The 17,136-nt window shown below is 46.9% G+C and overlaps 1 protein-coding gene across 4 annotated transcripts in view; it reads left to right on the forward strand.

The window, feature by feature from the left end:
- The window catches only part of SLC35F3 (solute carrier family 35 member F3), a 178,774-nt gene that overhangs the window by 147,619 nt on the left and 14,019 nt on the right, over window positions 1–17,136 (forward strand). The gene's annotated exons all lie outside the window — the stretch shown is intronic.

The raw sequence follows: 17,136 nt of genomic DNA on the forward strand, positions 1-17,136 counted from the left end.
CATGTGTAAGGATTCACAGGCACACCGAAACAGGCCAACTAACTATGCTCCTCTCCTCTGCTTTTAACCACTCTCAGAACAGCAGTGTGCCTCCTCCTTGCATGCTTTCTGCTATAAACCCAACCATTTTCATTTCCCAGGCAATCCATTGTACGTGGCTGCAATTGCACTGACCATAACTGCGACCAAAGGGTATCTGATCCAAATTATGTAGCACATTCTGATATTGGCCTCTGGAGTCTCCAATCTGGGAGAGGGCCAGAAAAGCCATTTTACAATTATAGTCTAAATTATGGGCTTTATAAATCCGTTATTTAAAAAAAAAAAAAAAAAAAAAAAGAGCAGGCATGCCCACAAGGCAGGCATTAATCATGGCTAGATAAAGTCCGCTTCTCTCCTAGGTGGCAAACTGCAAGGTTTCAGCAGGAGCTGACTCCTGCTGCAAGGACACCCCGTGCTTTTTGCCCTAACAGTGCTTTTGCCTGGTAATAGCAGGGAGCAGATTTTTTACTGCTGTCTGTGCAGCTGCTCTGGAAGCAGAGTGTGATCCTGGAAACAGGGATCACAAGGTCATTTTCCAAAATGAAGGGAGGAATAAGCATGTCACAGGGGTAGAAGGTGGAAGACAAATGAACCCGGTAATTTTGTATCTGACAAATACTTGGCTCTCTTCACTGCATCTCAGCTTTCAGAACCAGAAAGCAGGAGGGAGGTTCATTGCACAGCCCTTACTGTCTTGCTCAGAAAATCACAGTCCCACACTGCCTGTAACTCCCTCTACCCATTAAATCCAGGAAGATGCCATAAACTGCAGCTGTATGTCACAGAGCTATTTCATTTTAGCCAAAAGTGAGTGCTGTAAAAATGGATGTGCTGCACGCTTTGCTGATGTAGATTAAAAGGAGCATGATTCCTATAGTCAAAAATAGTCAAGGAACAGAAATTACTTTTGTGAGTCTAAATCAGGTTATAGCACACGAGGGTCTTTCCTGATATTCTCACTTTATTTTAGAAATCCTCTATCATAAAAGGATGTTAATCTGTGCTGCAGTCAATTGCACGGTATCTGAGCATCTAAATGTAAGAAAACTCTTTAACAGGCTCTATTCCAGCCACTTTATTAAAGCCATTACCAGAGGCACATCAAAATGTAATAAACACGGAAGCAGATAACGGTCAGGACATTCCTAGCATGAAATGCACGATCTATTCTGATTAAGGGAAATCCAGGTTAAAAGCTGTCATTTTCATTTGGCAGTTTCAAGTGTCACAGTCACATTTCTGAGACAAATCTAGATACCGTGTTCCTGAGTCACCTCAAGTTTACTGTCAGCAGGCAGTCTCTGCCACTTAAATATCAAAGGGCTCTTCTTACAAGTCTTCCAGGTGTTCTCACTAGACAGTGTGTCTCCACCCTGGATAAACCTGACTCTTCCTCTGTCTGCTAGACTAATTCCCAGAAGGTAGTGGTACTGTTTTCTCTCAAGAGATGTAGTCTTGGTGAATGCCAACCGACCCGTGGAGCGGCACTGTCACGGCACCCAGTATGGATGGTTCCTTGTCACGGGAAGGAGTCCCAGATTTGTCAGACCAAGCACACGCAGTGTGCTCCCCAGGGCTCACAAAGTCCAAGCTGAGCTGAGCAGATGATCAGGAGCTTATCACAGTGGTTCGTATCATTCTGTCAAAGACAATAGGTCTGTACTTTAGCTCTGCACTTACCCCTAAGTGGTTCAGAGTGCTTTAATTAATGAAGCAGTAATTAAATCTCACTGCTCCAGAACTGCGGGAAGCGACACTTGTCTTGCAGGCTGAGTGAGGGTGCATGGCTAATGCATCCAAGGTGCATGAAGCAGGAGAGCAGGAAGAGAAAGACAAAGTGGCAGGTTGTCCCAGAGGATGGATTTCTTCATGTGTGCGGTGTCCCCAGTGCCTCCACCACCAGCAGCTGCCAGAGATAGGACAGGGCTTGGCTGGACCCAGGCTGGCAATTCTTGTGTGGTCCAGGTCCATCCCTTCACAGGCACCTCTGCAGGGCTGCCTCACTGACACACACCGGGCAGAGGGGAAGGCTTATGCTGTATTATTATTTCAGTAATTTTGATGCTGAAAACACAAGCATGGCATTTGGACCCGCAGATGGGTTTTCCAGTTCATTAACTCAGGAGTTCAGCATCTTGTTCAGAAAAGTTCATGTGTTATTACTGTTGCAAATAAGGGCTCCTTTCTGCTTTCCAGTCTTTAACAGAGCAAATTTGTACTTTAGGCGATTACTGGGTTGAAATCCTATTTTGTGGATTCACAGCTAAGATGAGGATGGCACATTAGATGCTAGCGAGGCATCAGCTCACTCCTCATCAGGGCAGTTTTCAAAGTGCTTCTCTGAAGAGAAATGTTTTCTTTGCACTGAGGATCATACAAAGTAGAGCCAAAAGAAACTGTTTAGTAGGCAATAAAAATATAAAAGAAAAGAACAAGTACATAAAAAATGTCACTAGGAAGGAGAGCAGTGTGTGCTGTAACAGCCTGATCCAAACCACACTGACATTCCCCCCACACATGCATGGCAATGACAGGACCCTCCTGCTTTGTATTTTCCTACTTCTGTGGCACCAGACTCTGGCCAGAGACTTGTGATGCTCCACCATCTCTTATGGTGTAAGAGTAAAACCTTAAAAATATGAAATATTTCGTATAAATAATTTAGCATTTTTAAAACATATAGATCAGCACTCTGAAGCACAGCATCTGTGGAAGGCCTTAGATTCAAAGCAAATATCTTCTTGGCCTCTAAAGAACAGTTACATATCCCATCCAAACACATAAATAATAACGGCTAGCGTTCCGTTCAGAGGGGCGCTCATGGCATCCAGCAGTTTTTAATCACAAGCACCATTATGCTCCACCATCTCAATTTTGAGTCTGGTTTTTAAATTTGGCAAATCTGAAACCTCCTTAAGTTCTGCTTCCTTCAAATTCCTCACCACTGTTCTCATTTCTGGTCTTTCCAGGGACTTGAAGTAGATCTCATTTTCTTATAACCTCTAAGCAACATAATCACCTCAGTGCCATAATCTCTTTGTTTATTTGTAGAATGAATCAATTTCTATCTGATTGCTCTCTCTTTCTCTCCACCCTTATGTTTATTCTCTGTTCTTTTTCATATCACACTTGCTTTACTTCATTCTGAATGAAGCAATCGAGGGCTAATAACCCCATTTGGTACTTATGTTCTTATTTTGTATCTAATGGGGATATTGGCTGAAAAGTCCAGAGTAGGACATTGACAGCAGCTGGAAGAAAAGTCAACGCCAAATGTGGCTGCTCTAATACCCAACAGTGGGGGCACACGAGTGACCCATGTATGTGCCACTCCACACTTCCAGTAGGAACCAGGGAGGTAAATAAAGCTACACCATTCTGGAATTCAGATGAGCATAAGACTTAATGGCCTTGGCAGCTGACATCTGTTTTAAAGACCTGATCCATCCAGTGCAACAATATGAATAATGAGGTGACTGCAGCTCTTTGAATCTGGGGTATTTGTTCGCTATTTCTCCTGCTTCTGGACCCCAATTTCACATCAGCAGGCAAGGCTCTGACAGAGTTTGTCATTCCTGCCACAGCTGGGGGGACATCTGCATCTGCTGCTATTGAATGGACTTCTTCAGAGCTCTCTGTCAGTGGCCACATCCCAGAGAAGATGTGGGCATGTGGCTGCTAATGGCAGATCTCTGGAGACACCTTTGTACAGCCTGTGCATACCCAGCTCGTAGGCAGCCCTTTCTCCCATGCAAATGACACGGCTCTCAAGGAGAGAACGAGCTGTAGCTCCTTTGGAAGTGCAGGCTGCTGGCTTCAGCAGAGGAGGAAAAGCAAGGGTTACCAACTTCCAGAATTCTGAAATATCAAGGGCTTTCCACCCGGAGTGTCTGGGAAGTTGCAAGGAGCTGATGGAAGCTGAAAATTTTCTAAGTTGCAAGAGCAGAGACAAAGCATGTTCCTGGAGCTGCTTTATGATAACTCAGCTTCCTCTCCGGAGGAAGGACCCAGCATGAAACTTAGTAGTCCTCCTCACTTCTCTGGAGGGTATAAAGGAAGAAAGCTCATGGCCTGCGGGATGATAGAACATGAAATTGAGATTCATCTTCGGAACCAGGTAAGACTGAGTGGCCCATCAATCTGTAGGCATAAAAAGAGCTTGAAAGAAGAACTACGGGGATGTAGACCCCTCAGAGTGCAAGAAGACTGAAAGACAAATGTGGCTTGCATCCATCCTCTGGACCTGCCTCTGGTGCTCAGATAGGAAATTAAAATGATGCTCTTCACTCTATGTCTTGAGAAGAGTCTTCAGAGAAAGTTTAGCTTTTACATAGGATTCTCATGTAATACTGCCTGTAATTTTACAGATTCCTTTGTAACTCTGAGAAGTAGGGAGGAGAAAATTCCTTAGAGACAATGTTCCTGAATTGGCATGTTTATGATCTCTCTAGCAGAGTCAAATTTATGGTTTCTTTTAATATTCCCTCCTGTAGGTCTTATTTATGAAGATTACTATCAACTATATTGTAAGGCTGTGGAGGGAAAACTCCCCTACCTCAAGACATAGTTCTTTCTTGACTATGAAGCTTGGGTCAGCAGTGCCTTTTATGCAGTCACATTGAAGAGTTGTTAGGGGATAATATAAAGGGTCATTAATAGACTTTCTTTTTCCAGGAGACATGTTGAAATTTTAAAAGAAATCTTGTTTCAAATGGATGAAAGGCGAAATCCAAGAGCATCCACAGATGGGAAATGAAAATAAAACCACCTTTCAACTACAACACATTTGTGCCTATTCTTTTTTGATATTTTCTGCTGATTTTGATCATGACTTCCATTATTTTTCACTGTAGATTTAGTTAATTTTTAATTAAAAAGGAAGATTTCACTTAAAATGTTCAAATGGAACCATTCCAAAATCTCTTTCAGTATTTTTTTTTAACCTGTACCCTTCTTCAGAAGCTTCTGTTTGAGTGAATGAACATTTTGTTTCACTGCAAACCGAATGAAAGTAAAAATTTACAACTTTTTAACCAACATTTGTAGAACATGTCCTTGAAGATCCACAAGTTCCCACAACTCTTCACTGGAGCTATATCTACCTAACTCTTTGTGAGCACAGTCTGCTGGAGTTTCAGCTGCTATGGCTCCATTTCTGTGCTATCCAATCTTCCTTTAAAAAGACAGTGGGTGTCACTGTTTTTCACTTCGCTTGTTTACTGTTCAAACAAGAAAGTGCTTATGTGGGGAGCCCAAAATTACATATTTCTCTTGGACAAGAGGTAATTGATTTCTAAGCCATTCTCAGTTATTGTATGCCACTTGAGAGACCTAAATGGTCCAGTAACACGGAGAGAAGCCATTCAATTCATGTTACCTATCACTCTGTCTTTATCATTTACACTAAGGTCTTGCACAAAATTAATGCAGCTGGCAACAGCAACGTATCATAGAACATGTTTTCTGAAGGACTAGCCTATTGGGAGAAAGGTCAAAACAAGTGAAGCTGTTTGAAAACATGAATCTCAGAAGTGCTGTACATCTTATTTTATAACACCACCCTTTTGGCACCAAACTCATCAGCTGTACTCCTCCAGTTCATGTGACGTAAGGCTGCCGAGTTTCCCCATCTCTCACAGGCTGCATTCCAAAGATGGCTATGCTCCGAAGGGCGCTGATTAGATCAGGCTCTGGGGTGAAGGTAGATGCCACCACAGTATTTTGAGACCTCCTGACTCCACTTCCATGGGTGGTTCAGGACTCGCTCCCCTCCCTGCTGCGCTGCTGTGTGCAAGGTTGAGATGACACTGCTGAAGGACCCGGCGTAGGGGAGTATGGGGCAGAGAGTGCTCTGGTTTCGTGTTAAATGGACACCAGCAGTGCAATTGAAAAGGCAAACAAGCTTCAAACAGAAGAGAGTCACCTGTTCTTGATAAAGGTACTCTAAAAATGAGCACAAATACAATTTTTTGGAAAAGTTTATTTCATTTCTATATCCTGGTTTACTTAATGCATCTAGGGGCAATTTCTGTGTTGTAAATGTCAGCTTCTCTTTTACATCAGCGAGCTCTCAGCTTTCTTTTTTGTATAACTTTCTTTTCATTGACTAGCTGCCAAGTTGATGGTGTGTCTTTTGGTATCTCCTGACTCACGTGACTTCGTGTTCCCAGCTGTCCCAGTATCCTGTCATGGTGCTGAGCAATTAGTACCTAGGCTGTGAAGTTGATTTATTGTCCTCATTTTCTGTATTACAGCATGATGCTGCTATGGAGTGAGGATTTACAGAGCCAATAGTTTATGCCCATGGTCTAAGGCTGGAAACACCAGCAAGAAGGGCCATGGTCTGGCAGGGCTATGCCCAGGTGGAACCATATCTCCACGCTGAGTCTTTCTGACAATCCACGGGCATAAAGGTCCAAAGTAAATGTGCATGTGAGTGTATGTATATATGTGTATTCTACATACATGTTCCTACAGATATATATATATGTGTGTGTATATGTGTGTTTCAGTAATAGCTATCTCAGGGTGTTTGTGTAGCCAGTGTTATCTCTAAGAGATTTCTCTACTTCTTGAATTGCCCCTTGTGTTGTTCCTTCCCTCTCCCAAGACACAGCAGCACTGTTTCCCCCCCTGTCAGCACTGTACTAAATTAGCCAAGCCAAAACCTCCCATTTCCAGAAGCCAAGACAGCAGCTATTAGAAGACCATTTTGTTCCTGCATACTTTTTTGTCTGCCTATACCATCTGCTACAAAAATCTAATTCACAGGAGGCTGGCTGTCCAGCTTCTCCTAAAAGTTTAATTTTGACTTTTCCAAAAAGTAGGAAGTGGTTCAGGTCACAGCTGAAGAGCACAAGCCGGATATAAACCACATCAGGCCATGCTTAAGATATCCGTAAGCAATAGCTGCACAGTTTCAGACTGCAGGCCTTTCACACCCAGAACATCCACTGACGTCAATGGAAATTTTGAATGATGACGGAGAGCAGTGACCATGTTGACTCCGGCAGTGAAAGCCTTGAGAGCCTAATGTTTAGGTTTTCTCTGCCTTAGTTTGTATATGCTGTCCCTCACCACACACCAAATGCTGCACTAATGCTTGCCTCCATGTACCTCAACACAGCCCTGGGAAATAACAGCGAGCTTGTGCCCCCCACACCCCACTGCCAAGCCGAGCGGGAACAGGCTGGGTGACTTGGCCATGCTCATACAGGGAATTTGTGATAGAGCATCCCCATAGACCTCAAATTCAGTCTCCCAGCACCCTTTCCAGAGCTTTCCCTGGAACACTTTTCATCTTTTCATCAACTGAAGTGTTGTAACATCACTTGAGGTGCCTCTCCAGTCAGCTGGGACCTGCAGGGAATTGCCTAATCCACTTAGGTAACGTTAAAAACATTGTGGGTTTGATATTTTTTTTCCAAAAGATTTCGATTAACTCACTTTTTAAAGGCCAGCATTAGCAAACATGTTGATGTGACAGCCTGAGACACGCAGGACACAAGTGAGGTGTGACTTTGGTGCCAGTGCATCTCCTGGGCCACCCCAGAACTCAGTAACCAGCTGCTCCATGAAGCAGTCGTTGAGTGTGACTAAAAAGCTCATCTCTTTGTCCAAGTGTGATGCTTGCCTGGTCTATGGGTGTTTGGAGCTTGCATATAGCAATATTATTACATTTTATTTCTGTAATGCCGATAATGTAGACGAGTATAAAGCAGTTCAGGCTCTGGGTACCTCTAGGGTGTAAAAGCAGAAAGTGTTGGATAATGCACCATGTGATAACTTCAGCTGTCTGATCGCTGAGTGCATGTTGTCACATTAAAAGCAGCTTCTTGCCAGCAATACTTGCTGCATTTTCCAAAATGGCACATCCCCTCTGGCCTGATGGAAGACCTGCATATGCCAGCCTGCCCCATGCAGCAAGCCAAAGGGGGACGTCGGAGGGACCGTCTGGTCGCTGTGATAACACACCCGGGAGTGAGCTCAGCTCACTCCAGTGCTCGTGGACAGATGTGACTCAGGGAAAGCTCTTGCAATGTCTGCTCGCACGGCTACAGCTGGTGCTCTTCCTCTAAAGTATCAGCAGCACAGAGGTGGTGCAGCTCGACTTTACCTTCTCCTTAACTCTTTCCCTCATGTCCCTTAAGGTGTGGCTGGTGGTCTTGCTCCCACAACAAGCAATCTAGATGCAAAATTCTGCAGTATGTTCACGTGCAAAAATTAAATGAAATATTCATCCTAATGCAATCTGCTTTCTGCTGCCTTTGCTGCAGTCTTGTGTAAAAACTGAAGAGTGTATCCTAGGACTACTGCTCTTCCCTGGACATGGATGGAAGCAAACAGAACAGGTTTAGTGCCCCAGGCACAGCAAATTGTGGGATGGAGGACCGTCCCACCCGGGAAGCTGCAGACTTTTCCCTGTGCTTCTGCAGCCCGACTCCCACCCTGGTGTTTTGCTAAGGCAGTTTACAGTACGTGAATCTTCCCTGTGGTTTGGTCTTGTTCTTTTAAACTTTTTTTTTTTTTTTGATGTTAGTTTAAACAGTCTCTCATTAAGGTTTCTGAGTGTGTGCTAAGACTTGTCTTGGAAATGTGTATTCAGGTGGTTTGTAAGATTTGTATTATTTGCTTCTTTTGGAGCCATTCTGGTGTATTATGTAAATCCATAGCTAAGCATTTCCTGGGACCATTTATTGTGCAAATGCCTAGTTTGGCATGTGTACAGTGCTGAGCAAAACCAATTGCTTCTGACTCTCTAGTTCAGAGAAGAAATATCAGCCTGGAGATTTTTTGTTTCATTTAAGAGAAGACAATTTTCTCATTTCATTGTCTATCAGAATGCATTTTCAGCAAATGAGCTGGAAACTCCCAGAACAGATAAAAGTTTAAAGGCAGAACATCAGCCCCAGATTGTGTATAGAAACAAATAATGGTCAACATCAGACACAGACATTTAAAAGTGGCAGCTGGATGCTAAATTGACTTCTATGATCATTTCTTGCATTTGAAAACATGCTTACAGAAAATTATGCATGGGACGATGGCCATTAACAAGCCATTAGACTATTATAGATAACATCCATTTTTGAGAAACTGCTTAATCCCTTGAACAGTTATTTTTCAGTTCGTGTAATCAGGTAGGTTTGGTGACAAGCCCCGGACGTACCAGTTGCTTTAAGCTTCAGTTCAGGTCTTTTTCTCTGTACTGACTCTGCATGAATTCACCCCTAGAGCTGAGGAAAGCAGGCATGGGGTACCTGACACCAGGAACTCCTCCATCCTTTCTTATTTTCAAGGTTTGGCATCCCCTGGCCAGGTCCTTGCTTCCCTCCCCTCTGCAAGCTTGGGAACGGGCTGTGGGCTGTGCTTTGCCTCCATTCCTTCCCACAGGAAGGAGGTCTGCAAGGGGCTCTCGGAGGGCACAGGCAGTGGGAAGGGGGTGTGATTTTCAGGTTTGCCCCCGCCCCAAGCCTCCAAACTCCCTCCCTAGGGTTGCTGCTAGCCACACCTGGAAGGTCAGAAGGATCACAGAGCTCCTTGCAGGCACCATCAGCTGCAGCTCACAGGGCTCAGCAGGGGTGAGACAAGCTGTTGGGGGTCATGCCAGGACCTGACACCCCGCAGTCCCTCTGAAGGAAGCCCCCAGTTACTTGGAGCTGGCAGTGGGCAGCGCTGCCCCATCTCTGACCTCTCTTCACAGTCCGATGTCCCTGGGTCTTGTGTTACCTCAGACAGCAGAGCCCTGGGACACATCACCATCACTTGAGTTTAATTGAAGCTGGAAATCAATGTTTTGAATTGTACATTGTGGTGGAGCATCATGTCGTGCCACTGAACTGTGCCAGAGGAAGGGAACGTAAAAACCATTTTTGACTTGTGGGGGACAACCCCACCGGCAGTGTTGCCCCCTCGCAGGAGGTCCGATGCCAGTGCCTGCAGGCCCTTATCCAGCCCTAAACTTCCCGTGCGAGAAGAACCCACACCCCACAGCAGCTCCCCTCTGCCACCTTCCCACAGCTGGGATTGGGCTAGAGCAGAGCTCTGCAACCCACTCTGCTTTTCAGCTGGGGACCCCGCTCCGGCGTGGGCCCCAGGCACATGGTGGGACAGCGTGGGAGGGGGATCCCTGCTGGGGCACGCCGGGGAGGGGTGGAATCCTTACTGTGGTGGCTGTGGGCAGATGTGCTTGGCGTGGATCTTGGCTCATTGCTGGGCTGGTAGCAGCATACCATGATCTGCTGTTTGAATTTCCTGCCGCATAAGATTTTTAGACATGCTCTCAAATTGACCTGACCCTGAAGACAGGAGCAATCTATTAAAGAAACTTTTCCCTGTGAAATTGGCTGCAAAAAATTGTGCTTTTATGATGGGCTGTGCTTGCTACCCTGTCCTTTCAAAGGACAGGATGCTCCAAGTTGGGATTTTCTGACAGTAGACAAGCACTTCTTCAGCTCTTCTCAGGCACAGACCTGGTTAAGGAAAAATGCCTGACTGTGGAGAATTACTCACTAAACACACTTAATGGTGCCCCATCACCAGCCATCACCATGGGCAGTATTAGTTAAAGAGCCACTTGAAACACGCCAGGCATTTTCCAGGGAAAAAAGAGACACCCCTTGCCTCTGAGTCCAGAAACCAGTGCCACTGCAGGGCTGCTGTCTCCCATTAGGCAGGGTATAACGAGAGACCAAAGGGCCGGGCTCTGCAGCCCTAGTTCAGTCCCCAGTACGGAAAGACCAGACTGGATAAGTACAGGATGTCTCTGAGGAGCTACACAGCCACTCCCCTGGCCCCGTCCTCTGGCTAATGGCCACAGGCTGCAGCATGCCTCAGCGGGCAGTGCAGGCAGCGGGGTGGGCAAGGGCCACTGGCACACACAGGGCAGGTCTTGGACCTCTGCCCTGTGGAAGCTGAGGAGGAGCTTGTGCCCTTGCAGCACTGGGAAGCAGCTTTTCTGAGCCGCTCCAGGTGCCTGGGAGGAAAGCCGGAGGCAGGGGTATAAGGGTTTTGTGGTAGGAGCCTCAGACCAGTGGGGCAATTAAAGCCATGGCAGGAATCCTGGGCACCTCTCTGGAAAGTGCTGAGGTTAGAGGATTTATTCGCAGCGTTTTATGATCTGGGACACGCCACAGGAGCCTCCGTGCAACTGTTCTGCTGGCATGTGAACCTGCGGTGACTCAGGAAAAAGGCGCTCGGGGGCTGTCTTGATAAGTAACAGGAGTTGGCTATAAAATAAACATGCGGGAAAAGCAAATCCCCAGCTCTCCAAAGGTGCAGCCTACAGGCAGCCCTCATCCTGCCTCTTTCAAGCACCCACGGACTTTGCCTCTCTGTGCCCTAGCTTGCACATCTGTAAAATGGCTTTCACGAGCTCACCCTTCGCTTGAACTGCTTTGAAACCCACCCACCTAAGAGGCTGGTTTTGTCATGACTGCTCTTCAGGTCAGCACTGGCTCGAGGGGGAGGGAAGCGGAGCTGGAGGCATGATCCTACTTTCTGGGAAGCACATCATGTACATTCCTGGAGAGCATTTTTGAGGAATACTTTGGCTTAATTTGTGTCTTTTATCTGTATAGCAGTCTTTTATCTACCTCCACTCGTGAGCATAATGCATGAGGGATGCTGTGGGCCTAACAGGATGAATTATGAAAAAATGTCCTAGGATTTTTTTTTTCACTGGGAGAAATTAAACTTGGCTTTAGTTTCTTTCCCTCCTATTAGCAGCCAGAGCACCTCGTCCGTCTTCTTTGCTTTTGCTTACTGCAACTGGCTTGTGAGTCCCCCCAGAAGACATTTTAGTCCGTGTTTCTTTTTCTGTACATTGAACGGAAAATATACGACTGTTAACAGTGGATCTGCAGATTATTTATCCATGCAGGCTTTATTGATGCAGGGATTAGCAAAATATGTTTTGCCTGCCAATCTCTAATCAAGAGGCCAGATTCACTGGCACGGCAGCAGCTTTGCTGTACTCCAGGGAGGCGATGCTCACTGTGCTGAAAATCAGGAGCAATTTAGCCAAATTCAATTTGCAGGTACAGACATTGCAAGGTCAAAGTAAGAAGCACAGATTACAAAGAAAAAATATCACCTGCTAGGAACAACGGCAGATCCAAACTTGCTTTGGAGGAGAAGGCTCTAGTATGAACAGTGAAGCAATGAGAAAATTGTAACAAAAGTTAACAGTCTGGAAAGGAGAAATAACTGGCTTGTGCAAAGTATTCCCTTAGGATGTGTATTCCTCCCAGATATTTTCTACTTTGCTGCATCTTTCCCAAAGATGTTATGGCAGCCTCAATGGCTTATTAACCTTTCTGGCATAAGTTTGTTCTGCAGTGAGTATCAAGAGACGAAACCCCTGGCCTGAGGGAACACACTGTGCGTGCTTTTTCTGGTTCTTGTCTACCTTTCGTCTTCATAGGTGGGAATTTTTTGCAAAATGGAGGCAAGAAGCATTTCTTGGGAGTCTTGGCAGAATTTTATATATCCATGTGCACGATGCTCAAAACAGTGGAGAAATATCCCGACTGCCTAGCAATGGTTAAAGACAAAACAGGCAGTGGAAGGTGAATAGTGTTAAACTTATAATTGTGAGCTCAGTGAGGAAAAAAAATGGAGCTTCACTGTCATGTTTTATTTGACTGCAACACCTGCTTTCAATATGATTAACTCTTACTTAGCATGCAACTTTGGCACTGACAGCTCATTTCCAGTGACGGAGGTATTTTGCTGGTATTGTGCTGGAGACATGTCTAATGGGGCAGACCTAATTTGCCATTTGCTGGGTTAATGAAGATACACACTAAAAAGATTATGAGGAAAACCAAGAACTAGTACACAAAAGATTAAGAAACCAGCAAACAATTTAGAGTAAAATTACAAACAGTAAGATCTCTATGCCTTAGGCTTTTCCGTAGTATCTTTCATCCCAGCACAGTTCCTGTAGTGCCATAGCAGCTATGTGCTGTTCCCAAGTGACATTACACTTTTCCATCAGGCCAAGCTGTCAGGGTGCCCTGTGACAAGCCGCAGGGGACCAGAATCCCCATTTGGGAGGAAGGACCGCTGGTACGTGCAGCCTGGCCGGTGCTGATCAGGACTTGCTGAGCCCTGCCTGGGGGCTGATACTGCAGGCAGCTTGTGCCACAGCGGCCGTAAGGTGGGCTGCGTCATGCCAGGTGGTGCTCACTGCTTTTTTTTATGCCTACAAGCAGGCTTCTGTCTGTCCCCACCGCTGTCTTCCCGTGCAGAGGGTGCCCTGAAAGCCAGGCAGCCACTGCTGCATCCCAGTTGGCATCCTGAAGAAGTGGGGAGCAACGAGGACAAGCGTGTCCCCCTCTTCCTCACCTGCACCATCCCGTTACCCCGACACAGGAGGGATGCCTGCTGCAGCAGCCCCCTCAGCAACACCCCGCGGTGAGAACATCACTGTGTAACATCTCTCTGGAAACACTTCCAGGAGCCACGTGTAACCAGGCTGCAGTTCTCTCAGTTTGCCTCCTTCCTCCCAGCACTGTAATCCTGCCTTTTATTTCAGTCACGAGCCTTCAGGTTGTCTGTGAACATGGATATGACACTTCCGAGTGGGAGCAAGCTTTTCTTTATTGCTGCTGCGGTGATTAAGCCAGTATATTTCCCTTCCTTTGACATTTCCATCCCAGTCTTACACGAGCCTTTGCTGTTGCCTTGGCTAATGCCTGGAATTTCTTTTTTAAACCAACTGCTGTGATTACAATGGAGCTCTACCTCATGACAGCAGTATCAAGGAAAATAATGCAGGAAGCTAGTTTATGTCAAAAATACGGCATTACACCCTGCAACACCAAAGGTCCTTGCTGTCTGCTGCCGCCTTATCTGGAAACAGCCCAGCAGCTGTAGGAATTTACTCCTCGCATGGAGGACTGCACAGAGTTGAGGAGAGGTCATTTCATTAGGCTGGCTCTGCAGGACGTCTGCAGGGCAGCTTCCCTGCCCAAGAGGAGCCGTGACCCGGGGATGCACAGGGCCGGGGCACGCCGGGGATTTCCATCAGCGTTCCCCGTGGCCTCTCTGGCCGTCATCCACACCCAAAGTCCCACTGCTCCATGGGCAAAGCAGGGTGAGCCCAGCAAACGAAACCATATCAGCAAGCGAGCAGCAAGGCAGCTTTCAGGTTGAGGCGGTGGGTGAGACCGGCAGGCGCAGGGTTGCTGGCAATGCAGGCAGGAGGGAACTTGGCTGCTGACCCCGACAGTCAAAGCTGGAGGGGGGCTGGTGGTCTCCCTGCCAGAGGTGTGCTTCCCCAGCAGCTCTTCCACCACCACTGCACATTTGTCCCAGGAGGAGATACCCAACGCCATCTCCCCACCGACGCAGAGGCAGCCAGCTTACTCTGGTGCGAGCAGAGGACTCCCTCCGTGCCCTGCCCTGGGCAGGTAGACCTGCAAGAGTCCGTCCCGTAAAATGTCAAGAAACTGACTCCAGCTCCCACTCTGTCCCGTGGATTTGGGATATCGGGGGTCAGGCCTCACACAAGGGTCCACAGTGCTGAGTCGGGCTCCAAAGGGCACTGAATGCTTTCAGACTGCCCTCTGGGTAGGGTGGGGTTTGTCTTTCTTAAAAAGTAACATTTTCGTTAGCAGATAAGATTGTTAAAATATTCACAGGCAGGCTCTCCTGGCACAGTGGGGCGTGCCTGATGCACCACAGGGCACAAGCTCTGTTTTTGCCAAAGAATATCCATAAAACATCAGGATACTCGTTGGGTACAAGGTACCCTTGTGAGCAAAACTGAAATTACTGGACAGCAGGAGCAACTGTGTCCAAAATGTTCTGTCAAAATATTTAAAGTTGAAGGTTGTTTTTTCTGGAGTGATTTCATCCCCCAACTGTTTTGGGATTATGGTGTAGGTTATATCACACTCCTGTCTTGCTTCCCATAACTATTTACCTCCCATTACTCACTGAGAACTCTATTCATCGAACGCTTCCTGGTACAGCTTCACAAGCTGCGTTATGGCACCAAGGAAAAATCAGTTTCCCCAGTAAGCAGTAGCAAACGTGGGGTGACAATTAATTGTGAGGGGGTTAACGTACAGTATATAGTGATCCTGGCGCACAAAACGTACCACATTTCCCGTAATGCTCCTCAGCCTTCACTGAAGATGCCATGTCCAAGAAAGCCATCTAACCTCTCTGCTACCCCCACAAAGAGCCTGTGGTTCAGCAGTGCACCCGTTTGGACAATGGTGCTCGCTGGGTGCACGTCTGGTAGCACCCTCCGCAGCCCCGGGTGTCCTCGGGGAGAAGCTCCCTTACAACCCTGTGCTGGACGGGGAAACCTCTGCCATAAGGAGGTCTCCTTTGGAAGCTGGAGCCAGCTTACAAGAAGCAATTCAGACTTGGTGAAACCAGCCAAAACGGCTAAAAGGAAGCTTTATTGTATAGGTCAGTGAGATTAGACTCCCAAAGTGGGAAATGCAGCTCAGGGTCCTTATCCGTGCCAGGGCAAGGCTTTCCTTTGGAGCATCACAGCACTACATCGGGTGCTTCAGGGATAGGGGTGAGTGCCAGGCTCTGCTACCATACGGATCCAGTGATACATGCTAAACAAGAATCAGCCTCACGGTAGAGCAAAAGCATGTGTTTCTACTGTATATGACATATTGATACCCAATTCTATACGTGGGGAACAGATTTCTAGCAGGAGGAACTTTTTAACCCAGAATGAATCCAAACATAAATTCCATTTTAGCCCTTTCATTTGACTACAGCCTTCCTGTCCCTCTCATACTAATGTTTCTTAACAGCATTTAATTTAAATTGTGCCTGCGTTTCTTGTCTTCAGAGCATTAGATTGCCTGCCTGGCAGTCAAACCCTCCCCAGTGTCTTGGGAAGCATGTTTAAGCCTCTAGTGAAGTTTGGGACTGGGGTTTTGAAACTTCTCTGAACCCCCTCCGCAATCCCTGCGTCCCCTGTGGCGAGCGGCTGGAACACAGTGCTTTGCAAGGCCGATGGCCAGATTTGAAGTGGGTATAGTGTTTGTGGAAGGGGAGAGTAGATCTAGGCCAGGTGCTGAGCACAGGCAGCGTCTGTCGGTGCTGCGTGTATCCCCTAAGGGCCCTGCACGGTGCTGGCCTGGGGGAAGTCAGGCCACAGTGTGGTGCAGAGGGGTTGATCTTTTACCGATACAGAGGTGCAGTTAAGAGGTTCAGCAGGGAATAGGCTGCTGCCAGCAGATAATTTTATACAGGACAAGGGACACTGATGTGCTGGCTGTGACACCAAGTGACGCGATGCAGAACCAGCAGTTCAGTTGAAAGTGTCTGTGTACAGCAGCCAAAGCCCAGGGTCATCGCCTCCAGAGGTTGGGCAAGTTGTGCACAAGAGATGGGCAAGTTCTGTGCAGCCATAACTCCGTATGAGAGACTGGCAGGTGACAAAACGCAAAAAAAAAAAAAAAAAAAAAAAAAAAAAACCAAAACGTAAGAAATGCATTTCCTCTATCCTGCAGCATTATACCTGCTGCAGCAGAGGGGGTACAGACAGACATAGAGGTAGTGACGTGGGAAATCTGACGAGGCTCAGAGCGTGGATTGGTTTCTTTAGGTAATTGCCCAATACATCCCCATCTTCTGAGAAAGTGGATCAAAATCACACTTTCACCAGACTCCAAATAATGAGCCTTACGTGCCCATTCTCAAGAAACAAGCAGATTGAAAATCAAGCCATCAGTGAAAACCTATTGGGCGTTCATTGACAAAGGAAAATTTCATTTTGCTCGAATTTTGTCAAAGAACTTCATTAAAGTACTTCAGGGCCTCAGGGGTTTTGCAGGTTTGAAAGCAAGCAAAGCCAGCACAGGCCACGGCACCACCGTTGAGTGTCCCCGAGTGCCACCGTGCCATGTCCCCGTGTGTGCCCTCGCCCCTGCGGGAGCGGGCAGCTGCCAGACACTTCCACCTGCTCCTGGTCCTGCTGCCGCCGGGAGGCTTGAGCCAGGTCCCACCCTTTGGGGGAAAAACCCCCAAAGCGGGCTCCCACGAGGCTGCCTCCAAGCCCTGCGTAGCAGATCACAGAGGGGCACTGGGGGCCGGTGGCTGCAGCAGGAG

The sequence above is a fragment of the Tyto alba genome, unplaced genomic scaffold (assembly GCF_018691265.1).
Source record: "Tyto alba isolate M040663 unplaced genomic scaffold, T.alba_DEE_v4.0 Super-Scaffold_22, whole genome shotgun sequence".
NCBI classification, from domain to species: Eukaryota; Metazoa; Chordata; class Aves; order Strigiformes; family Tytonidae; genus Tyto; species Tyto alba.